Source organism: Erythrolamprus reginae, chromosome 1 (assembly GCF_031021105.1).
Source record: "Erythrolamprus reginae isolate rEryReg1 chromosome 1, rEryReg1.hap1, whole genome shotgun sequence".
Classification (NCBI taxonomy): Eukaryota; Metazoa; Chordata; class Lepidosauria; order Squamata; family Dipsadidae; genus Erythrolamprus; species Erythrolamprus reginae.
Genome location: NC_091950.1, coordinates 56,153,672 through 56,179,065, shown reverse-complemented (window position 1 = coordinate 56,179,065; position 25,394 = coordinate 56,153,672). Strand labels below are relative to the sequence as shown.

The window sequence follows — 25,394 nt, the reverse complement described above, 5'->3', positions numbered from 1 at the left end:
CTTTAGCACCATTTAATTGCCTTCAGCACTATTTGCCTAAAAGTCAGTTTTTTGCCTTTCTGGAGAAGGTGCAATGCTGAATGATTTTGATATAGACTACACAGTATTAACTGAAACTAATGCCAGCTGTAAGGTTTCTTTAAACTTGATCAGTTATATTTAGTGCTTTTAGTGAGCCCTGTTTATTTGGAAATAAGTATTTGCTAATACATCTTAAGCTACCACTTTTTCCAACCTTTTATATATTTTATAACTGTCCTATCTATTAAATACCTTCATCTTTCATTGGTTCTTTTAAATAATATCTTATTGTAAGCAAAATGTTATTGCAGAATACTTGTTTGGATTCATCATGTCCTTTTTCAGTTTTAATATATTTGTTCAGATGTTGAATAATTACAAGGAATTTATTGAGGTGGTTAGAATAGAATTTTAGCCCTTTATTATCATCTATTCTAAACATAGACAAACAATCTAGCAACCTATTCTAGCAGCAAACCAATATTTTATTTTTTAAAAAGTTATGTTTTTTCTGATCCTACAAAATCTATTTCCAATATTTTCATTAAGTAGGCATAGGTTGGAACAATGTCTGCTTGCTCGGCAAAGTAACAGAGAGGCCATACTCATAGTCATTGGTGACTCATTTGATAACACCCACCTTTTTCTTAGTATGTGGTTGCTATAAAGATGCAAGGCAGGTTCGTGCTACTTTATTTCTCATAAGAATAAATTTGTTAGCTTGCAAGGGTTTACATTCACTGGATGCATGTAAACCTTAGATGCTTTTAATAAAATTGAAGAATTTAATTATATGAGGTAATGATAACTGATGTGAATAAGGATCACTAGGATTGATCTTTATGGTTTTTTATTGATTGATTTGTTTAAAAATATATAATTATAGTAGTTACTCTTTGAACAAATTGCATTCTTGAGTATGAATGAAAAGCAAGTTCATTCAGGCCTTGTTAAAAACAGATAATACAATACAATGCTCTGTAAAATGTCATCTAAAAACTCTTGTGTTACCAATATGTTGGTAGGTACAAGCTTTTCTTTTTTACAGTTTAGAAAATAAGTCTACTGTGCATTGCCTATTTCTTGGAAGTGATCCTGGTCTCAGAGTCTCTTTAGGTGTTTTTTATACATTCCTGGGCTTAGAGAGTACTTCTTGCAGACTTGTTATAAGTTCTGATGCAAAGTAGAAATTATTTATTTAATTTATATGCTACCCATTCACTCTGAAGAGCGACACTGGGCAGCTTACAATTAAAATCATAAATATTAAAAATATTAAAAACATTAACTTCAAAGATAATTATTTGAATGAAATACAGTGGTACCTTTACTTACAAACTTAATTCGTTACGTGACCAGGTTCTTAAGCAGAAAAGTTTGTAAGAAGAACCATTTTTACTCATAGGAAAATGTAAAAGCAAATAATGTGTGCGATTGGGGAAACCACAGGGAGGGTGGAGGCCCTGTTTCCTCTCAGGAGATTCCTAGAGAAGCCCCACAGAGGCTTCTCCCCACCTTTTCCGGCCCTGTTTCCTCCCAGGAGATTCCTTGAGAGGCCCCATGGAGGCTGCTCCCTGCCTTTTCCGGTTACTAATTTCAGAGGCTCGAGTTTGTAAGTGGAAAATAATTCTTGAGGAGAGGCAAAAAATGTTTGAACACCCGGTTCTTATCTAGAAAAGTTCGTAAGTAGAGGCATTTGTAGGTAGAGGTATCACTGTACAGCTGTTTGTTTATTTTTACAGCCTATTAACATAATAGCATGACATCAGCTTAAGTTTCCTTATATGATGTCATTTCCATGTTAAACTCTAAATAACCACCTGTTGGAGTTTAAACTTTAGTACAGAGTCACAAAATGAAGAGCAAGTAATATCCATATTTTTGTTATTCTGTTATCGCATTTGTGGCCCTATATTACCAGTAACCAGGAAGTTACTGATTTGTCTGGAGCCTATTCTGTGCTGTAATATCATCTCCTCTAAATTGTGGGTTGGTTTGGTCTAAAATACAGTATATTGTATGTAGTGTGCCTTGCCCCTCCAATGTACATTTTATAGTGTGCCTTGTTCATGCCATAGAGTTTTTGCATCTTAACCTCTGATCTCGTGATTGTGTGCACAAACAAATCATGCTTTATTATAGATATTACAGCAATGAGGCCTACTTGATTATGTATATAAATCTAAGGTATGTAAATTCAAGGCTTGCTACTATGTTTCCAGTTTAAGTGTACTCCTGAAAGGAATGTGAAGTGATCCAATGTAAATAACCTGTTTTTGTATATATTGGAAACAATTTTTATTCATACTCAGACCACTAAATAAATAATATCGTTATTAGATTAAAATATCCTGTTTAAAAAAATAAAATATCACTTTAACTAGAATTATCCTTGATGGAGTCAGAAATTAGAGAAACTGCACAAAATGTATTCTGTTATTAGTTGTAGATAAATTTTCAATCTTTAAAGTTACAAAGAATTCCAATTAAAATGTCACAATTATTAATCATACTAATAAGGAACAATCGCATTTTCAGAGCAATGGTGATATATATATATGTGTGTGTGTGTGTGTGTGTGTGTGTGTGTAAACAAGTATAGATTATAGTCTGTATTAACATAACACAAGTAGAAAGTAGTGATAGAAAGGATAAAAAGACAGTATAATTAAACAAAAAGAATGCAAAGATGCTTTGGGGGTTCCCCCCATGTTATTGCACTCATACTGGGGGATTTTTGTGTGCTTGCTCTTTTGGTTTAGTTTGTTTTTACTTTTCAGTCAGGCCAGCATTCCTGGAGTTTCCATCCCATTACTAATTATAGCAAACCTTATTTATCTTTTGTGATCAGGCAAGACTGCCCAAATATTGTCACTTGTTGAAATATAAATATAGTAAATCAGCTTCTGAGAAGAGATTAGAAATAAATCAAATACATTTCTTAGAGAGTGTTCCATAAATTCTGGATCCCTGTAAAAAAATACCTTTGCTCTTGTTAAATGATACTTAGTGACAGATTGGACATAAATGCTCCTATGCAATGATAGGATCTTGAATTTGTGACTATGTAATGTTATGGATTTCTTTATAAGAGTGACTAAAAGTATTGTAAGAAGAATATGAAGATATTAAGATATTTCAGAACAATTATTCCAATTAGGTCAGATTTCCTTACAGAGAGGACTTCAGTCTACAAAAGCTTCTGCTGAGTATATTAGCTGTTAGTGCGCAAAGATTTTGGAAGTGTTACAACATAGTATTAGAACCAGGAGTGTGTGCTGCTGCTTCTACATGGCCAGGATAAAAAAAAATACTGTAAATCCAAATGTAGTTTCCTTTTACTTCATTCATATGTTATCAAAGTCTACCTTTCTAAGCAAGCCAGCAAAGGAAGTTTTGCTTTTAATAATTGAAAACTTTCTTTTAAGGTGCAATATGTAATTTAGGGAGTCAAAAAATCTGCAAAAGTGGAACTTACATTTCTCTGCTAAAAAGAAGGGATACCATATGAACCTGAAATTGTATGGTTCCCCCCCCCCATCTAATTATATGCTAGGCTTAATTGAATTAGTTCAGATCCAATACTTAAGATCCAAATCTTAAGATCTGTAGTCAATTTGAATTTGAGATTTGAAAGGAGTAATATTTGATTTGAGCTGATTTAAGACACAGATAACTGAGCTGAGATTTTTTAAAAACTATTTGATTGTAAGCTATAATGGGAATACATTATGCAGCTCCATTTTTTGGCAGAATGAAATGAAATGAAAGACTTCTTAATGGGTATTACCCTGAAAATCTTAATCCAGATAACCTCACATGTTCCATTGTGATTGATTTTTGGAAGATTTCCCCCTCTCTGCAAATCATTCAAGGCAAAGACACCATAAAAGAAGAAAAGAAAGCATAGTACAGTACTATGTCTCTAAACTATGTAACATAGAGCTTTAAATTATGGTGAACCAATGCTTAAAGTGACCTACTCCTACTAAAAATGATTTCCCCCCCCTGAAATATGAAACTTGTTTTTGAATATCATGAACTTTATCATCCCCAACCACTTGTATTTTTAAGCTAACATGTTGCAGGCATAGCTTCCCTGCACAATTCTCTTTTTTGAGTTGTTTGTTATAAACTGTAGGCCTTATCTCTGTTGCCTATTCAAATACTTTTTTAATATTTTGTATTATATGCAATGGTCTAAAGAATCAAATCCACGTGCAAAATGAGTAGATGAAGAAAATCATTCAGTACATAAGATACAATATATACTATAAGACTTTTTGTTTTTTTATTGGGAGAAGCAAGACAAAGGATGAAAGGATGTTGAATAATTGCACATAGATTTGGTGAAGAGACCAAGAGATACAACAAAATGGCTTATGTGATTGAAAGGTAATATAAAGCATTGGTTTGGGGACACGATTAGAATTAGGGTAGGATTATGTATGTATGTATGTATGTATGTATGTATGTATGTATGTTTTTTAAATAAAGTTTTTATTGATTTTTAAAAGTTAACATAAAACAAACATATAACAGTGCACAGTGCATGTGCCCATCACCTAACAACAACACCCCCCCCCCATCACTCCCACCACCCATACAAGAGGATTCAGATAAAATTTAATTGTTTATCTATTATTCCTTGGCTCTATCTTGCATCAAGTATTACTAAAAGAGTGATTGCAATTTATTTTTCATATTTACATCACAGATTCTACTTAACATATAATCTTTTACCTTATTCCATCGCACCATCAACTTCTCCAATTTGTTCTCATCGAAATTGTTTAATCTTATTTCCATGATTTCAAAATGTATGTGGTCCACCATGTACCAGTACCAATTTTGTAATGTCCATTTTGTAGAGTCTTTCCAACCTAATACCATCACCGCTTGGGCACTTTCCAATGCTGCGGCTTTAATTTCCTTGAATTCTCCTAGTTCCCTGTATTTAATTAAAATTGCTATTTCTTTTGTAATTATCCAGTTAATGTTTAACATTTTATTAATTTCGTTCTGCACTACATTCCAGAATTTCTGAATTTCTGCACACTCCCAGAGCATATGCATAAAAATTCCCTTTTCCTGGCACCCATGCCAACATTTACCCTCCTCTTTCCCCTGGAAGTGTGCAATTTGTACTGGTGTATAGTACCATTTATGTAAAATTTTCCTTCTCATCTCTCTAACTCTTGTATTTTTAATCTTATATATATTTTCTATTATTTCTTTCATTTCCCTTTCATCTATTTGTAAATCATCTTGCCAGCATCTTGTCAAACTTTTTGTTACTTCCTCTTCCATCTGCAATAGCATTCTGTATATATTACCGGCTTGTGCTTTACTCTCATTTATCTTTTCTCTTATTATTTTTTCTAAGCAATTTTCTTCTCGTAAGAAAGCTTCTTTATTCTCACTTTTATTCTCACTTTTATTTAAATGCTTATTGCATTAATCTGCAATCATTTCTGTTTACCAATCCACCATTCCAATCGAGTTCTACTGACTCTTCCATCTTTCTCATATAATTGTTCAATTCTCGTTATCCCTTTACTATTTAATACTTTGATAATTCTACATCATCCCCTATATTCAATACATATAGCGTTGATAGCCTGGATACCCTTATTCCACTTTTCCTCTGCCATTTAAACCATATTTCTAAACATGCTTTAAGAGGATCACTTAAGTTACTAATTTCTGTTCTACTCCAATTTTTAAATAATAATTCTTTATTATTTATGTTATTGATTTCCTTTTCTAACTCTACCCATTTCCCCCCCCCCCCATAACTGTAGCTCCATTAACCTTTCCATTTGAAATGTATTTCTATATAATACTAGGCACGGGCTGCCCCAACCCCCCTCTTTCTCTTGTGCAAACTACCAATGCTTCCTTATTCTAGGTTTTTTGTCTCCTTCAATCCAAAAATTTAATCTGTTGTCCCATTCTCTTAGTTTTGCCTCAGGAAAACTACCCGGTAGAACCTGAAACAAATACATCATTTTTGGTATTATCATCATCTTAAGGGCCCTGATCTTGGCAATTCTTCCTAACTTTTTACCCTTCCAATTTTTTATCTGCTTCTGGATTTTTTTCCATATTAGGTTATAATTGGCCGTCACTATTTTTATTGGATTCTTGAACAACCAAATTCCCAAATATTTCATTTTTTTACAACCTAATTTCAATCCTGATATTTTTTGAATCTCGATTTGCTCTTTAGGGCCAGTATTTAAACATATTATCTCTGATTTCTCTATATTAACCTTAAGTCCAGATTGATCTTTAAATTCCTGGAGCAATATCATTATTCTTTTCATCATTTCAATTGGGGTTTCAGACATCACTATAGCGTCATCTGCAAACAAATTTAATTTCAATTCAAATTTCCCTATTTGATAACCTCTCCATTCCTTATCGTTTCTAATTTTGTTTGCTAAGGTCTCAATTGCTAATGCAAATAACATTGGGGATAGTGGGCAACCCTGCTTAGTTCCATTCTGAATTTTAATCGTTTCTGTTCTGTTACCATTTACTCTGATTTGAGCTATATTATCCTTATATATTGTTTCTATAATTCTGCAAAATGAATCTCCCATATTTAAATCTTTACATAGTTGAAATAGGTAATCATGGTTAACTTTATCAAAAGCTTTGTAGACATCTAATTTTAGAATACTTAGTTTTCTTTTGGTATTGGTAGCATGGTGTAAAACATTGACCACATTCCTTATTGGTTCATAAATCTTCCTTCCTTTAACAAATCCATATTGATCTTCTCCAATTACTTTTGGTAAAATATTCTCCACCCTGTTTGCCAATATTTTCATAAATATTTTATAATCCTGATTTAATAAGCTGATAGGGCGATAAGAACTTGGGTCAGTTAAATCACGATCTGGTTTTGGGACAGCTATAATTTCTGACATTTTCCACGTCTGTGGAGTTTCAAAAGTCTCCATTACATTGTTAAACAATTTTTCCATATGCGGTAATAATTCATTCATATACATTTTATAATATTCAGCAGTAAAACCATCTGGACCTGGGGCTTTAGCAGGTTTCAACCCTTTAATAACTCTAGATATCTCATCATTTGTAATTTTTGCATTTAGCATTTGTCTATCCTCTTCCTTTAATTTCTTTTTAACCTCTGTGGTTTGCGAAATAACATACTCTTTTTTGTATAAGTTCCCATAAAAATCTCTCATTATTTTTTCCATTTCTACATTACTATGTTTAATTACACCATCCTTATCTTTTAAAGCAGAGATGTGGGATTTCTCTTTTCTTTTTTTCAGATAATGTACCATTTGCTTCATTGATTTATTACCCCATCCCCTAATTCTATGTTTTATAATCATCTTCATTTTATTCCATCTTTCTTCATCAAGTAATTGTAATTTCTTTTTCTTAAGTAATAATAGTGAATTCCATTCTCTATTTCTTGTAATTTTTAAGGTTTCTTGGATTAAATCTATTTCTCTTAATAAGTTGTTCCTTTTAGCTTCCCAGGATTTCCTAATAAAAGCTTCAGTACTAATACAATTACCCCTCATAACAGCCTTATGTGTATCCCAGACTATTGTTTGTTTAATCTCACCTGTTGCATTAATACAAAAGAATCCATTCAGTTCCCTTTGTAATTTAATTCTATTCTCCTCATTAGCTGAAACCAGAGGGTTATATCTCCAAATTCTTTGTTTCCTGCGGACCTCTATCTCAATCACTGCTAAGAGAGGGGCGTGGTCTGATAACCAGATACTTTTCACTTCCACTTTCTTAAGCTTTGCCTCATCTGTCTTATTAATTAACATATAATCAATACAACTAAATTTATTATGTCTTGCAGAGTAGAAGGTGTCTCTGTTTACTATGTTTTCATGTAAATCCGTCATATTGATTTTATTTAAGTGTAACTTTTTCTTCCCCCCCCCTCCCTGCTGTTAATTCCAAGTTGAAATCGCCTGCTAAAATCACTATATCTTCCGCAAAATTATCTAGTTTCCGTTTTACATTTATTATAAATTGTTTTGCATTTACATTAGGAGCATAAATTACCACTAAGGTTACTAACTTATTTTTTATTTTCCCCTTAATAAATAACATTCTGCCATCTTTGTCCCTTTTAATATTAATTAATTGAAAGTACACTCTTCGGTTAAACAAGATGGCTACTCCTCTTGATTTGGTTGTCCCTCTCGACTCATAAACTTGTTGGCACTCACTATTTGTAACTAATCTATCTGTTTTTTCCCTTCCTTTATGAGTTTCTGATAAAAGTAAAACATCAACTTTACTGTCCCTAGCCAGCTTCATGATTCTAAAACGTTTTTTCTGTGATGAAAGACCATTTACATTCAACGATAATAACCCTATATCACCCATTTACATAATTTTAAATACATTTCCCCCTCCTGCAAAACAGAGCCTACCGGAAAAATGTTTTTAGTTACCATGAATCCCCACCCTAGTGCCTCTTCCCTGACCCCCCCCCCAGGGGGAGGCAATGAAAAAAACTTTCGTTATCGAGAGGCACCCCTGGATTTGCGTTCCACCAGAAAGCTCCCCCCTTCCTCCCCATTTTACAGCATATCAAAAGATTCCCCCCTCCTTCCCTCCTCTCCCCTTATTAGTTAGCGAAACCCCCCCCCAAAAAAGTACACAAGAAAGAGATTAGTTAGTTGAAACTCATAGTACCATATTAGCAAGTCAGCTCAGTTCAGTTTTTTATTTTTTCTTCTGGCGGGTAACCCTTGGCTCATCCCTCTTCTCTTTCTCCTGGAGAGAATCCAGTTCCTTCTGGAGTGCTGCGATCTTCTCTGCCTTGCTTTGTTCTGCTACACGGATTGGTTGGAGCATAAACAACTCATCCTCTCCTGCTTCTGGCCGGTTTTTCGATGTCTGTGCCTGGGACGCTCCATCCGGATTTAACCCCAACTGGTGAAGCAAATTTCTCCCCTCCTCCAACGATCTCGCCTGGAAAGCCTTGGAATCTTTAAAAACAAATATTGTAGCTGGATAACGCCATGAAAATCTGATTCCATTTTCATAAAGTTGGGAGGTCACTTCTCTCATCTGATTTCTCATCTTGAGGGTCTCAGCAGACAAATCTTTTAAAACGCGTATTGGAATAGCTTTGTAGCGTAAGTTTAAAATCTGCTTCAACTCTTTGAATATTTCTGCCGCTCTCCTTTCTGAGGCAAACCTTACAATAATGTCTTTTGAATCCCCTCGGTTCCGAGATCCAAAAGCCCAGTGCGCTCTTTCAAATTCTTGCAGGTCACATTTAACCTTGTTTTCATTGAACCACTGGAGAATTGCTTGAATAATATGTTTACTCTCCGCAAAGTCTTTAGGAAAACCCCTCAGATGAAGATTAGCCCTCCGCTGTCTGTTCTCCAAGTTAATGATGCGGAGTTCCTGGCGAGACTTCCCCACCTCCAGTTTCCCAATTCTTTGATCTTGTGTTTTGGATTGTTCTTTCAAGTCTGCCATTCCAGCACCAACGACCGATAATTCCTTTTTCATATCTTGGAGCAGCTGTCCCATGTCAGCAAATGCTTTAAGCAACGAATCCATCTTTCCTTCCAACTCCGAAGTAGACGCCATCTTTCCTTTGTTCTCGCTTCTCCACTTACACACGTTAAAACCTATTACTTGCTTCAACTTTTAACTCCTTCACATAAAGTTTTCAACAGCTTTGTTCAATTCGCTTCCTCTCAATGCACTTTTCACCAAGCTAGAGAGGGTTATCGAGGGTTAACTTTTACTTTTCCTTCTTCACATAAGGGAGCTTTCTCTCGGTGCATCTATCTAGAGCGACGCATGCGCAAATCCCTATGTATGTATGTATGTATGTATGTATGTATGTATGTATGTATGTGATTGATTGATTGATTGATTGATTGATTGATTTTCTTATGCCGCCCTTCTCCTTAGACTCAAGGCGGCCTACAACATGTTAGCAATAGCACTTTTTAACAGAGCCAGCATATTGCCCCCACAATCTGGGTACTTATGGTGAACAGTTGGATATGTAGCTTAACGCTGATCTATCCAGACTAAGATTACAGTTGGTCCTTGATTTACAACGAGTCATTTAGTGATCATTACGATCGATACCTCCCTCCCCCCAAAAGATATGACCCGGATTTGATGTTCTGATGGCCACCTCCCCCACAGTCATTGCATGTTTGCATTTTGGATGGTCATCAATTGGACAGCATTTATGGCTGCTTGCAGTATCCTGCATCAAATGATGGCAGTTTGACAGTGGTGTTTGCTTAATGATACTACAAAAAAGCCATAAAATTGGGCATGATTGCTTAACAATCAGCATGAATTACAAGCACAATTCCAGGGGTCAATTATGGTGTTAAGTTGAAGACTATCTCTGGTAAGGTTATAAACAGGTGAAGATGTAGGAAGGCAATGTTTTTTTAAAAACATTTTTATCACTGTAATTTCAAGGGTTTTTTTAAAAAAAACTGTAAGGAAGTATGAGTAAGGCCTGATGTTTTTTGTGAATATTGTTTGATTGGACTAGCAAAGTACCAAGTATTAAACAATTTAATCAAAATAATCAGTGAGCCATTTTACCTGCTGTAGCTATAAGTTATGTGTGCACTGAGAAATATGTAAGTTGAATCTGTTGCTCTGGGTCACATGACCCAGCAAAAAGTAGGGAAGAGGCCTTAAGCTGGAATAGTCACCATGCTGAACTGCCTCTTTTCATAGGGATGCATTAGAGAAATTTGTCAGGATGATTTTTTTTCTCTGCAGTCTCCCAGCCAGATTTGGCCCATTGTCAAAATCAAGCTTTCTCCCAGAAACTAATAAGAAATTGTGCATACACCCCCATCTGGATATAAGAATCCTGTCCTAAAGAATGCAATACTTTTGAGTTCTTAATAGCAGATTGTTTATGTCTGGTTTTAGTTAATGTTGTTTGCTTAATTTTGACGTTTTTATTTATTGTTTTACACTGTCCATAGCAAGGGTGTCAAACTGGACTTCTTTGAGGCCCGGATCAGCATTGTAGGCTGGCTATGGTGGGGATGAAACAGATGCCTCTTGCAGCACCCTGGTGGCCAAAATGGGGTGTGGATGGACCAAAGCACAGTGCCTCTGGCAGACAAAAGAGGGTGCAGGGGGCCATGTGTGGCACCTGCATGGCCCATTTTCAGCCTGGATGATCTTCCGCAGAACTTTGCCCCGCATAGCCGCTTTTTAGCCTGGACAGCCTCCTGCAGCACTTTGCTGGCTAAAATGGAAGGTGCGGGGGGAGGCACATGTAGCATGGTCTGTTTTGCCTAGTTGCAGAAGTGCTACAGGAGGCCATCCAGGAAAAAAACAGTTCGTGCGGGGGCCACACATGGCCTTCCTACGCCCCACTTTTGCTGCAAAGGCACCATGGGTTAGTCCTTTGCTATTTATAGATCAGCTCTGTGGGCCAGATTAAAACACTCTGAGGGCCACATCCGGCCCGCCAGCCTTGAGTTTGACACCCCTGATCTATAGGCATGTGTTTGTGTTGGGCAGTCCTATATGGTAAGCACTAAAAATAATAGAATAAATAGATGTGTTATTTGGTTATCTCATGTTCCATTTGTGAATTTGAGTATAGGTGTCTGTCCCGTAGGGATTCTTCAGTGGGAATGTTCTTTAGAATTCTCAGATCTGGGCAATTTTCAAACTCAAATCTTTTGCCCTAGCTCCCTTATACCAAATTTGATTAAGTTCATTTCTTCTTTTCAGAAGGTGACCATCTGATGAGCAAAGACCTTAATCTCTTTAAAAAATAATATAGACTTTGTTTATATTCTTCTTTGGCTATTATACATTTTTATTAAATATATTGGAGAAAGAAACTATTGTTCATTTGTTCTAGGGAATAACTGTTTGATATATCACACAAAATAACTAAAGGGAATCCAAAGTAAATATTTATCTATTCATACTTCTTTTTCAGTATTTTGCCATAAATTGTAGGTTTAGTAATCAGAGGAATCTAAGCGATATGACTTTTTATCTTTTGCTATTTAACTGTAATATATCATGTCTCTTATAGTCATTTCACATTTACTTTGAAGGAAAAGGGTTGAGAGGGGGAAGGAGGAGTTGTGACAAGTTTATAAAATTTCAGTAGGTAGAGAAAACAACACATAATATTTCAGCTGACAAACACTGAGTAAGGTTAGTGAAAAATACTTTATCGTGAGCAGTGCATACAATATAACATGAAAATTGGGGACGTTCATATTTCATATAAACAGGAGATGGATTATTTGTGATGCATATCCTTGACACCAGCTATATATCTGCTTTGTAAAAAAATTCTTCAGGAGGAAATGTGGGATAAGATTATGTCAGGTATGATGCATAAATTTTTGTGATATATGGCTAAGAAAGTGCTATTAAAAATATATTACTGGGGTTCAATGTAATTGTGCCCTTTTTAAAGTTAAATAAATGTTATTGGTGGAACAAACCCTCTTTGCTGCAAAGACCATATGCTTAGTAATGTAATAGTAATGGAGTATTGTTTTTTAAAAAGTAATTATTAAATATTACAATTTCAAAAGTAAAAACCAATCCAAACAAAAAGGAAAAATAGAAAAAGAAGTAAAAGTAGAAATGACAAAAAATAGAAAAAAGAAAAAGAATATAGTAAAGAATATATATGTATATATGAGAGAGAGAGAGTCCCAACCATCACCTTGGGTGAGATCATGCCCCTGGGTGAGATCATCCAGGGGCATGGTGTGAGGTATCATCAGTACGCTGATGATACCCAGTTGTACATCTCCACCCCATGTCCAGTCAGAGAAGCAATGGAAGTGATGTGCCGGTGCCTGGAGGCTGTTAGGGTCTAGATGGGTGTCAACAGACTCAAACTCAACCCTGATAAGATGGAGTGGCTGTAGGTTTTGCCTCCCAAGGACAATTCCATCTGTCCGTCCATAACCCTGGAGGGGGGGAGAATTATTGCCCCCTCAGAGAGGGTCCGCAACTTGGACGTCCTCCTCGATCCACAGCTCACATTAGAGAACCATCTTTCAGCTGTGGCGAGGGGGGCGTTTGCCCAGGTTTGCCTGGTGCAGCAGTTGCGGCCCTATCTGAACCAGGAGTCACTGCTCACAGTCACACATGCCCTCATCACCTCGAGGTTCGACTACTGTAATGCTCTCTACATGGGGCTACCTCTGAAAAGTGTTCATAAATTTCAGATTGTGCAGAATGCAGCTGCGAGAGCTATCATGGGCTTCCCCAGGTATGCCCATGTCACACCAACACTCTGCATTGGTTGATGATCAGCTTCCGGTCACAGTTCAAAGTGTTGGTTATGACCTATAAAGCCCTTCATGGCATTGGACCAGAATATCTCCGGGACCGCCTTCTGCCGCATGAATCCCAGTGACCGGTTAGGTCCAACAGAGTTGGCCTTCTCCAGATCCCGTCGACGAAACCATGTCATCTGGCAGGACCCAGGGGAAGAGCCTTCTCTGTGGCGGCCCTGACCCACTGGAATCAACTCCTCCCGGAGATCAGGATTGCCCCCACCCTCCTCACCTTTGATAAACTCCTTAAAACCCACCTCTGTCGTCAGGCTTGGGGAAATTGATTCCCCTGGGCCGTTTCCGTTTTATGTATGGTTTGTATGAGATGTATGATTGTTTTTTATATTAAGGGTTTTAAATTGTTTTAATCATTGGATTTGTAATGTTTTGTGTTGCGAGCCGCCCCGAGTCTTCGGAGAGGGGCGGCATACAAATCTAATAAATAATAATAATAATAATAATAATAATAATAATAATAATAATAATAATCACAAATATAAAAAAATTATATAGCAACTTTTCACCTCTTCTTAAATTACAAATATCTTATCTAATACATCAAATACAAGCTGAAAAAACAAGATCTTGCAGATTACCCTCACTCTGTCAAAGATCTTGGAATTCCTATATCAAATATGAGCCGGGGTGGCGCAGCAGGTAGAGTGCTGTACTGCAGGCCACTGAAGCTGACTTATAGATCTGAAGGTCAGCGGTTCAAATCTCATCACCGGCTCAAGGTTGACTCAGCCTTCCATCCTTCCGAGGTGGGTAAAATGAGGACCCGGATTGTGGGGGCAATAGCCTAACTCTGTTACAAAAGTGCTATTGCTAACATGTTGTAAGCCGCCCTGAGTCTAAGGAGAAGGGCGGCATAAAAATTGAATAAATAAATAAATAAATGACCTAAGTGCCAAAGCCCACTACAACAACATTGTCAAAAAGGCTTCAGGATTTGTTAACCTAATCTTATGTAGCTTCTTCTCCAGTAATATTGCTCTACTAACCAGAGCATATAAAACTTGGCCAATAAAATTCTATTCTATTCTATTCTATTCTATTCTATTCTATTCTAAATAAAAATGACAAATAATATATTTGCATTATAGTCCTAGTGTCAGCAAAACTCCATTAAGGGCTACAGGAATAACCCTAACACTATTATAACCTTGATCGCATAAACCAACTTTATATTTCTTCTTTTCCTTCTAACAATCATAATATTTAGTCCATTCAAATAATGTTAAAGAACTTGATTTTTAAAATGTCTTCTTTGTCCCTTATAAATGAGCTTCAATGATTCTCTTTTGTAAATACAATATAAAAAAATTATACCCTACTCTCTTAGTTTATTGTTTGTATGTCCCCTTTTCCTTGTGGGGAGCAACTGCCTGGAACACTACAGTAATGGGTGATCTATAGTCCTCTACTTTGCCTGGAGGGGTTCGAACAGTTAGTCTAGTTGCTGGCATTTCATTCTTCACCATGATCATCAGTTCTGCTTTTTGCAGAGCTAATTTTCAGTTTGCGGGTTCTTCTTCTGGAAGTCACATTCAATAATGAGAAATTCTGAGGAAATGAGGAGATGGTGAGGGAAGCCCAACTGTTGTAAATGGTTGTAAATACAATATGCTATTAAGATTTGTAGATCAATTACATTGGCTGCAATAAGCAAAGAAAAATAAAATAGAAATGTTTCAGAATGAGAATAATTGTCATATGGAAAAAAATAATATATGGACAGATATAACGTATAGACATTTTCTCTTAAAAAGTAAATCATTTCAACTCCTAAACTAAATATCATGATCATGAAACAGTTTATTAATATTTGACATTATCTGGAATCCTAAAAGCAAAACTTATAAAAGCAAACAATTCTGTAGCAGTTTGTCAATGTCAGTATATAAGTTTCTTTCACTCCTACTCCAAAGATGTAATAAATCCAGAATAGCCTTATATTCTTAACTAATTGTATTTGATCATTAGGGGAAAAATACAGTGTAGCAGTAGTATAAGGAAAGTGATTTTGTTCACTTTAATTTTTAGTGTTCACACTGAAGATTAATTATTGCTTCTGAACAAATATACTAGAACCAGGAAAGAAAAAGGAGAACTAAAGTGCTCATTTCTGGGATGTATATGCATTGAAAGTATTACTTAAACTGTCATACTGGCATGAAGACAATATAATTGGCTTTAGGGGGGAAAGGGGAAGGGAAATGCTGCTGATGGTGGTAAGCTTTTGAATCGAGGATCTTTGCATTAATATCAATCTATAGATGAACATAATATTTTTATATTACAAATAATTTTAATATGTTAAATTGATTAAAAGGTTTGGGTGCATAATTAAGAAGAACTACAGTACAGTATATTTATTCTAGTTGAATTGTGTGTTAAAATATGTGTGGATGTACCCAAAGGAAATCAGCAGCACGCTGTTTCAAGATGGAACATTGTATTTATGGCTACTCTGAATAAAGTGTTTTCAAGGATACTCTAGTCGAATATCCTTCTTTTCTTGGGTTTTCTATTCTTGTTTTTGCTTTGCTTTGTTTCATTCGCCCAACAAAAATATGTATCTTTTGGGGATGTTATTTTGTGACTTCCATTCCTTTGTAATTTTGTAAATCATTGAACTCTTTCAAATCTGTTGGTGTTACCTGAAAATTATACTCTTCCAACAATTAGGAATAATTCATTATTAGAGGTTACATATTATTTATATCAAAAGGAGGAAATATTGAGTATGGAAAAATAAGAAATATGAATAAAAATTTCTTACATGTATTATACATTAAATTAACATTTTCATTGTTGTTATTCCCAGTTTTAAACATAGTACCTTAAGTATTTTTGGTGATATCCAAATTCCTTTGTGAAATCTTAATTTTTTAATAAACATTTTATTATTGTAAATTATAATTGTTTTTAAAATGTATTCATGGATTTATATGACTGTACTGGTCAAATAGCCACTTTTAATGTTTTTTATCACAGTATTATTAAATCACTAGTTTAAGCTTTGTACAATGGACAGAGATTTAATCCAAACACCATGAATGATCAGTCAATATTTAGATTTTTTTTGGTTCATAGATGTATATAATTATAGAAGCCAGATTTACTTAATTTTCATTTCATTTAATGTTTTATGTTTTTAATTTGTGTATTTATTCTTTTGGATCAACATGAAAATGCAATATTTAATTCTTTTTTTTACATTACTGCTTTTTCTTAATGCTCTGATAAACTCAGTTTTAATCTTAGTTTTATTCAGTTTATTAAGAAATGTAAAAGCCACAAATGTTCCTTTGAGTGTATCAATAAACCAGTATTAGGTGCTTCCTTATTTAGCTGTGCCAACCAGCAAGAAAAGCTAATTGGCTAACAGGCCTTGCTCAAGAGAGTTTTGTATTACCATTTTGCCTTATTGTTATATCTGAATTCAACTGATATCTTTATAGTACTACAGTGGGGATTTAATGGGTGCCCAGATCTGTCATATGTTTGTAGTTCTGAGTAAATAGAAACATTTCACTTTTTTGATAAGTAAAACTTATTGTCCATTTGTGCTTTAGAAGATAGTTTGATATTATTTACCCTCTTTCCTTTTGAAATAAATGAATACTTCATAATCTATAGCTACACAATTTTCTAAAACAATGAAGTCATAAACTCAATTTTTATTCAGTTAAATGTAATTTGAATTTTCTGTGCTTTGACAGTAGAGGTTTTTCTGTGTTCCTGAATTTAACTGATGTATTATATACAGTGGTACCTCTACTTAAGAACTTAATCCGTTCCTTGACCAGGTTCTTAAGTTGAAACGTTCTTAAGAAGAAGCAATTTCTCCCATAGGAATCAATGTAAAAGCAAATAATGCATGCAAACCCATTAGGAAAGAAATAAAAGCTCGGAATTTGGGTGGGAGGAGGAGGAGGAAGAAGCAGAGGAGGAGAGTCGCTGCCAAAGGACAAAGGTGAGGTTAGGAGAATTTTAAAAAATCCAAAATTTTAAGGCTTAAAAAAAAAGAGAGGGTGAGGCGGCGAGGAGGAGCATGCGCCTCCAATACACCCGGCGTGAGGCTACCTCCCATACACTGGCTCCTGCTGCTGCTGCTACCTGCTACCTCTTCCTTCCCATGCTGGAGGGCTCCCCTTTCCTCTTGCTCGCTTTGTAGCCGGTGCCTTTCCTTCGCTGTGGTGACTCCTTGGTTGCCCAGAGCAAAGGGAGCATTTATTTTCTCTGGGCGCTGGCAGAGGTTTATTCCCTGTCCAAGCACCCAGGGAAAGGAAAATGCTTTGTTCACTCTGGACTGCCAAAGCCTCCTTAAGCATCACCAAAAGGCTCCTTGGGCAGCCCAGATGGCTGGGATTAAAGGGGGAATGGCAGGAAACTGGCTGGGTCTTTGTGCCACTCCCAAATTTCCTGGGAATTTTTTCCGGGCTCGGGTTCTTAAGTAGAAAATGGTTCTTAAGTAGAGGCAAAAAAATCTTGAACACCCAGTTCTTATCTAGAAATGTTCTTAAGTAGAAGCATTCCTAAGTAGAGGTACCACTGTAGTTAATGATTTCTCACATCAAATCCTCTTCTGTTGCCTATATTACACGTGAAACTCAAAAAATTAGAATATCATGCAAACATTCATTTATTTCAGTAATGTAACTTAAAAGGTGAAATTTAATATATGAGGGATGCTCATAACATGCAAGATAGTTCAAGCCATGATTTGTCATAATTCTGATGATTATGGGGTACAGCTCATGAAAATCCCAAATTCCACATCTCAGGAAATTAGAATATTACATTCAATCAATAAAAAAGGACTGTACATAGAACAATATTGGACCTCTGAAAAGTATAAGATTGCATATATACTCAGTACTTTGTTTGGGTCAGTTAAGTTAAGACACTGAGGCTTCTGATCGCCATTTTGTGAGCTGTTCACTCTCAGTCGGTTGGCTTATTTCATCTTGCTTCTCATCTCGAGCCTCTGTTCGCTACTCTGTTAAAGTGGTATGGGTGAGTGCTGCCTTCGGCCCTATCACCACCCAATGCAATTACCTTTGAAGTCACTGCTCTAGGGCTATACTCCTCCCTGGTCTTCTGAGTCCTTTCCTCTCATCGAGGCCTTTCTGTTGCCAGAGCAGGGCTCCAGTGCTTTGCCATCCTATAATCAACACTTATGGCTGGCAAATATGACAACCCCACAGGGGAAGAGGCATCCACCTTAGCTGCCCCCAAGAAGGCCACATCTAAAAGCCATTCTTCTAAAGAGAAGCTAAGGCTTCTGGCTTGTCATCATTGACAGCAGCTCTTAAAGATGCTGAGAGGAAGCTGAGGGCCTTGGAGAAACAATTTGAGAAGGTCCCAGAACAGGCCGCCTTGTCTCAAGTGCCTCAACTTTTGCCTCAGCTGCCACTTCAGGCACCGCTATCTCCACATTGCTGCCCTGCACCATCTCAGGTGGCTCTTCCACTGCAGCTTGCAAATCCACCTGAGCCTATAGGAACTGCAACTGAGAAGGATTGGTCCTTAGACCATCCTTCTGTGGCTCAGGTCATGGAACCTTAGGAGGCCCTCAGTTCCCTAATCATTTTTGTTGCTCTTCTCTGCACTCTTTCTAGAGTCTCAACATCCTTTTTACATTGTGGTGACCAAAACTGAATTCAGTATTCCAAGTGTAGCCTTACCAAGGCCTTATTAACACTTCACATTATCTTGATTCTATCCCTCTGTTAATGCAGCCTAGAACTGTGTTGGCTTTTTTGGCAGCTGCTGCACACTGCTGGCTCATATTTAAATGGTTATCCACTAGGACTCCAAGATTCCTCTCACAGTTACTTCTTTTGAGCAATGTACCACATATAATGCACCTATGCATTTTGTTTTTCTTGCCTAAATGTAGAACTTTTCTTTTTTCACCATTAAATTTCATTTTGTTAGATAGCTCCTAGTGTTCAAGTTTGTCAAGATCCTTCTGTATTTTCCACCTATCTTCTGGAGTGTTGCCTATTCCTGACAGTTTGGTGTCATCTGCAACTTTTGATGAGTTTGAAATTTGATTTTAAATAATCAATGTACCAACATTGGAAATGTCCTGGTGGATCAAGATAAAGATCTTCTATAGTTGCTAGGAGAAAGAAAATTAGGCTTCTCTGAACCCTTTTTCATTTCCAGATATCTTGTATAAAATCTTTCAAACTGTCTTGCATCCATCCGGTGGTTGAACCTTACTTTTTTCACCAGTGAATTTCATTTTGTTAGATAGTGCTCAATGTTCAAGTCTGTTAAGATTCTTCTGTATCTTGAGCCTATCTTCTGGAGAGTAGACTATTCCTGTCAGTTTGGTGTCATCTGCAGATTTGATGAGTTCCCCATCTACCCACTTCTGCAATATCAGACAACTAATTCTTTTGATGCATTACATTAAACCTTTGGGACCGCTTTCTGCCGCACAAATCCCAGCGACCAATTAGGTCCCACAGAGTTGGCCTTCTCCGGGTCCCATTGACAAAACAACGCCGTCTGGCGGGACCCAGAAGAGCCTTCTCTGTGGTGGCCCCGACTCTCTGAAATCAACTCCCCCCCAGAGATTAGGACTGCCCCCACCCTCCTTGCCTTTTGTAAACTCCTAAAAATCCACCTTTGCCACCAGGCATGGGGAAATTGATTCCCCTCGGCTGCTCCATTTTATGTATGGTTTGTTTGGGCTGCATGAGTGTTTTTAAATCAAAGGTTTTAAACTGTTTTCCTGTTTTAATCACTGGATTTGTATTTTGTATTCTTGTTGTGAGCCGCTCCGAGTCTTCGGAAAGGGGTGGCATACAAATCTAAGAAATAAATAAATAAATAAATTGCATTCCTCTACTGAGCAGTTGGACCAATTCAATGGTCCAAATTAGCTCTTCATTGTGGATATAATTTTGTTTGTGCTTCAGGTTGTCCTTAAAATTGAACCAAATCATTTTCAAACTCTTTGTGAAATTGTTGTATCAGTAGAATACACAGGTAGAGAGTGAACCCTCAAAAACTAGCTTAGCAAGGCAATATGATTATATTTTCAATTATACTTTGTTATGCTGATTTTGGATGAATCTTAATTGACCTGTGGACCGTGGACCTTTGATTCAGTTGTGCTTGCTGTAGTGCTTTCAGAGTGCATTTAAAATGGAAATTTAATTAGTGAAGGTAGTTTCTTTCCATGAACTGGGTATAGATTTTATTTATTTCTCATCTATCTTGTAGATGTTTGAGTTTTGCATACATTTAAAAACCTGAAATATCCACCTGTGTTTGTTTTGGTTGTGTTTGGCACAGTAGTTGTGCTTGAAGTATTGATTCTGTGTTTCAATGTTCAGCTGTGAATGCTGATATTGTTGGCAGTGCCTGTTAGTGGGAGTGGGAGGTGTTGATTTCTTTTGTTTTGCTTTTGTAATGTTAATTAACGTTATTCATGAAATTAATCAGAATCAACTTCTTTTTTGTAGGTAGCATACCTACCAGACTGCAATTTTTGGAAACACCTAAAAAAGTCATATAGGATAAAAATGCAGATGTGCTTGTTTCAGTAATTTATTTCAATTTTCCCACCATATTTGGTTTAAAGAGATGTTAACACGTGTGCTGCTTGTACTCTATGGACTCTAAAAAACTTTTGGGAATGTTGGGATCCAGACAGGCAAGGAAGAGGACTCAAGTGGTGAATTAGCCTAGAATTGTTGCACAACTGCAAGAGGTCATGCGTGTTTATACATTTGTATATTGTTTAAGTAAGATATAAGGAAAATAGACATCTTTTAAAAATCACAGGGTTGAAGGGACCTCATATTGAGAATTTTTATATAGTAAATATAGTAAGTACAGTATAGTAAATGTGAAGAATGCATACCAAGAGATATTGTTTCTTAATAGCTGCTCCATGCTTGTGAAAATGTCTCACCTTAGAATTAATTATTGCTTAATTCCTTTTAATTTTGTGGAAGCTATTAAAAATGGAACTTCTAAGGAATGCTTGGTTGAATAGTTGAATAGTTCATTATCATAGTCTTTAGTTTATTTTATATTGAATGATTTATACTTTATGTAATTGATTTGTTTTTCATTATCACTACTGCTGTAATTTATTGTAACTTTCATTAGTTACTGATAGTTTGTAATTTGGAGGTTTCTTGATTGACAATTCCTGCTCACTGAATAAATGGCAGCTGTAGGCAGAAGGGTTTTTACACATTTCCTCTTGTGTACCAATTATGAGGCATTCCCCATCACCATGGGCTATAAACCTTGAAGAACATTTGGAATTTATAGTTGATACAGAATGGAGGTGCCTGAGCACTGTTAGGTATATTCTAGTATATGTGAGTTACCTAACTGGTTATAGTTACACTGGCCGCCATTTGGCTTCTAGGTGTGATTCAAAGTACAAGTTATAATTCGTAAATGACTCCATTGCGCCTACAGATTGAGTTATGGCAGTACTGGAGCCCAGAATTATAGTTGTAAGTACAGGTGGTCGTCAACTGTCGCTTAAAATTGTTTGACGTTACAAAGGACCCAAAACCAGGAACATATGACCCAGTTTTGACATTTTGATGCTCCCTATGGTCAAATGGGTGTTTGACAAGCAGCCCCTATTGTACCACACTACTTCCGATTTCTAGATAAAATGCTCATTGTGGACAATGGGTTTATTCAATGACCGTGGCATTCACCATGGCAGTTCAAAACTATGGATTTGTTTAACAACAACCACAAAAAGTTAAGTGATAATCTGATTAATGACCAGCACAGACACCCCCATACTTTGAAATTCCCTTCCTGCAAAGTTTTGGTTGTCTATGTTTCTTCTAAGCTTTAGGAAAGCTGCTAAGAACTGCCAATTCCATCTGGCATAACAGGAGGAGGGAATGCTTTGATTAGAAAAGAAACTGCAAGTAGATGATTGCTATAATTTTCTGCGTTTTTTTAAAAAAAATTTGAACAGTTTTGGCTTCTAGGTTTTTGTTTTGTTTGTAATTAGTGTCTTATTTTATGATGAGGTTGGCTTTAGCTACTTAGAGCTTTTGGGGATTGAGTACCATACAAATAAATCTCATATGTTTTGTTGACAACTTTGTAAACCACTATTAGTCTATATTTGTTTGGTAGTATTTTAAGTATGAAATAAGTAGTGAGGCATCATAATTGGATTTTCAGAAACAATTTCTGCTTTCAGAATTTAGGATAAGAAGGGCAGAATATTAGTTTTGGACCCATGTTATGTTCTTTGATACAGTGGGGAAAAAAGTATTTAGTCAGACACCAATTGTGCAATTTCTCCCACTTAAAAAGATGAGAGATACCTGTAATTGACATCATAGATGGACCTCAACCATGAGAGACAACATGAGAAAACACATCCAGAAAATCACATTGTCTGATTTTAAACAAATTTATTTGCAAATTATGGTGGAAAATAAGTATTTGGTCAATAACTAAAGTTCATCTCAGTACTTTGTTATATATTCTTTGTTGGCAATGACAGAGGTCAAACGTTTTCTGTAAGTCTTCACAAGGTTGTCACACACTATTGCTGGTATGTTGGCTTATTCCTCTAGAGCAGTGATGTTTTGGGGCTGTCGCTGGGCAACACGGACTTCCAACTCCCTTCAAAGGTTTTCTATAGGGTTGAGATCTGGAGACTGGCTAGGCCACTCCAGGACCTTGACATGCTTCTTACAAAGCCACTCCTTCGTTGCCCTGGCGGTGTGCTTGGGATCATTGTCATGCTGAAAGACCCAGTCACGTTTCATCTTCAATGCCTTTGCTGATGGAAGGAGGTTTGCACTCAAAATCTCACAATATATGGCCCCATTCATTCATTCATTCATTCATTCATTCATTCATTCATTCATGTACACAGATCAGTCATCCTGGTCTTTTTGCAGAGAAACAGCCCCAAAGCATGATGTTGCCACCCCCATGCTTCACGGTAGGTATGATGTTCTTTGGATATAACTCAGCATTCTTTCTCCTCCAAACAGAACGAGTTGTGTTTCTACCAAACAATTCTACTTTGGTTTCATCTGACCATATGATATTCTCCCAATACTCTTCTGGATCATCCAAATGCTCTCTAGCAAACTTCAGATGGGTCCGGACATATACTGGCTTAAGCAGGATCTGAGTCCCTGGCGGCATAGTGTGTTACTGATGGTAGCCTTTGTTATGTTGGTCCCAGCTCTCTGCAGGTCATTCACTAGGTTCCCCAGTGTGGTTCTGAGATTTCTCCTCACTGTTCTTGTGATCATTTTGACCTCCCCCCCCCATGAGATTTTGCGTGGAGCTCCAGATTGAGGGAGATTATCAGTAGTCTTGTATGTCTTTTATTTTCTAATTATTGCTTCCAGAGTTGATTTCTTCACACCAAGCTGCTTGCCTATTGCAGATTCAGTCTTCCCAGTCTGGTGCAGGGCTACAATTTTGTTTCTGGTGTCCTTCCACAGCTCTTTGGTCTTCACCATAGTGGAGTTTGGAGTGTGACTGTTTGAGGTTGGGGACAGGTGACTTTTATACTGATAACAAGTTCAAACAGGTGCCATTACTACAGGTAATGAGTGGAGGACAGAGGAGCCTCTTAAAGAAGAAATTATAGGTCTGTCAGAGCCAGAAATCTTGCTTCTTTGTAGGTGACCAAATACTTATTTTCCACTACAATTTGCAAATAAATTGGTTAAAAATCAGACAACGTGATTTTCCGGATGTGTTTTCTCATGTTGTCTCTCATGGTTGAGATCTACTTATGAGGTCAATTAAAGTCCTCTCTCATCTTTTTCAGTGGGAGAACGTGCACAACTGGTGTCTGGCTAAATACTTTCCCCCCCACTGCATATGCTCATTTTTTGTAGAAGAAGAAATCTCATTTGCCAGCATTTTTAAGCAGAAGCAACATTTTATCAAGCAAGTAGGCAAATTTAGGTTCTATTAGTTTCACATAATTACCATATATAGTTCTGTTTAGCCGTATACCAAAATGGCATTTTCACTGTCCATAGTGTAACATCAGCCTGGTATCATCTTCCTATCTTCCTTCCCTTCCTTTTCTGCTTGGTTCATATGTCCCAGTTGAAATGATTTGGAAGCAGCTTACATACCTAAATACATATTAAGATCAGAACAGTTAAACAAAAATAACAGCATAACACAATATGTCAGAGAAATACTAATCACATAAGTAATCCTACTTCTTTGTAATTCAGATCTTTCTTTGGTTTTGCTCATACATACGGAACTCATCATGCTGTTGCTGTTTGAAAACAGTGGTAATATGCTAAAGAAACTAAAGGCAAGAAATTTCATCTGTTGAATGACACCTATAATAGCACCCATCATTATATTTGTAATTACTGAGCAAACACTCTACTCCCCAAACTTTTGACATATGTGTACCTCTTCTATAATATCGGTAACACTAAGTACCCCTCATCAAAAAAAAAAAATGGATGCATTTTAATAACAATCAAAATATTTTTCTTTTTTCTTTTTTTGGTACATACACAAAATAATAAAAGAAAAATAAAATTATTCATAATAAAATATAAATAGAAGTTATGTTATAAATAATATTTATTTGGATCAATGAGAAGGATAAAATTGTTTGTGCTGAGATGGCAGATCGTCATTATTTGGTTCCCTGGTTGTTAATTTTAATCTGAGATGTGGTTCCATGTCCAATAGTCTGTTCCTTTTTTTCAACTTAATGTCTACAAATGCTGAAAAAGCAACTTCACATAAATATGAATTTGGAAAAGGCAAGATGTATTTCAGAAATTTTTCTGAACGCGTACCAGGACCAAACTCTTCCCATACCCCTGGGAGTATGCGTACCACACTTTGGGAAACACTGCCCTACTCCATTTCAATTTGTACTGTAGTCGTTCCAATATTCTCCCAACCAAAATTAATTTCCCAATTTAAACCTGTACTATAAGCTGGACCTCCACTCCCATAAAGACACAACCATTAGAAAGGCTGTCA

General features: G+C 36.4%; 1 protein-coding gene across 4 annotated transcripts in view; it reads left to right on the top strand.

The window, feature by feature from the left end:
• PPP4R4 (protein phosphatase 4 regulatory subunit 4) overlaps nucleotides 1-25,394 on the top strand; it is a 76,008-nt gene that overhangs the window by 3,074 nt on the left and 47,540 nt on the right. The gene's annotated exons all lie outside the window — the stretch shown is intronic.